The sequence below is a fragment of the Haliaeetus leucocephalus genome, unplaced genomic scaffold, assembly GCF_000737465.1.
Source record: "Haliaeetus leucocephalus isolate CR32 unplaced genomic scaffold, Haliaeetus_leucocephalus-4.0 Scaffold92, whole genome shotgun sequence".
In the NCBI taxonomy this organism is placed as follows: Eukaryota; Metazoa; Chordata; class Aves; order Accipitriformes; family Accipitridae; genus Haliaeetus; species Haliaeetus leucocephalus.
The window spans coordinates 875,054-875,549 of NW_010972528.1; positions in this window are offsets into that span (position 1 = coordinate 875,054).

The window sequence follows — 496 nt, forward strand, 5'->3', positions numbered from 1 at the left end:
GGCTCTCCACCCCGGCGCCCCCGCCACCCTCGGTGAGGTTCCCGGACAGAGTGGAGACAGGACGGGCTGCGGCCCCACAGCCCCTCCTCGGCTCTCGCTGCCCGGTCCCTCCCGCCCCCACCGAAGCAGCCCCCGGCCCCGGGCAAGCCCGCGCCATCGGATTCCCCTGCGTAGACGGGGCGGCCGCTCTCAACCCACTGCCGACCCCCGTTATTGATCCAGCGTTACCCCAGAGCTAGCACTGCGGGCGCCTGCCGGCGTCCCATCTACTCCGGGCCCATCGGCACCCTCCCTATGCCGGCAGCGGCGGAAAGCACTTCTTGCAGTGTAGATGGGACCCGTGTCACCACGAAGTGGACGTAGGGTATCAGTTTTCAGCAAATAAACTCGCCATGTGTTAAGTGAGGTAGCAGCAACACTACCCCCTGGAGAAGGCGTGCCTGAAAGCGTGGGTGGCACTGTACCCTTCATAGGAACGAACAACGATGTCGCGTGT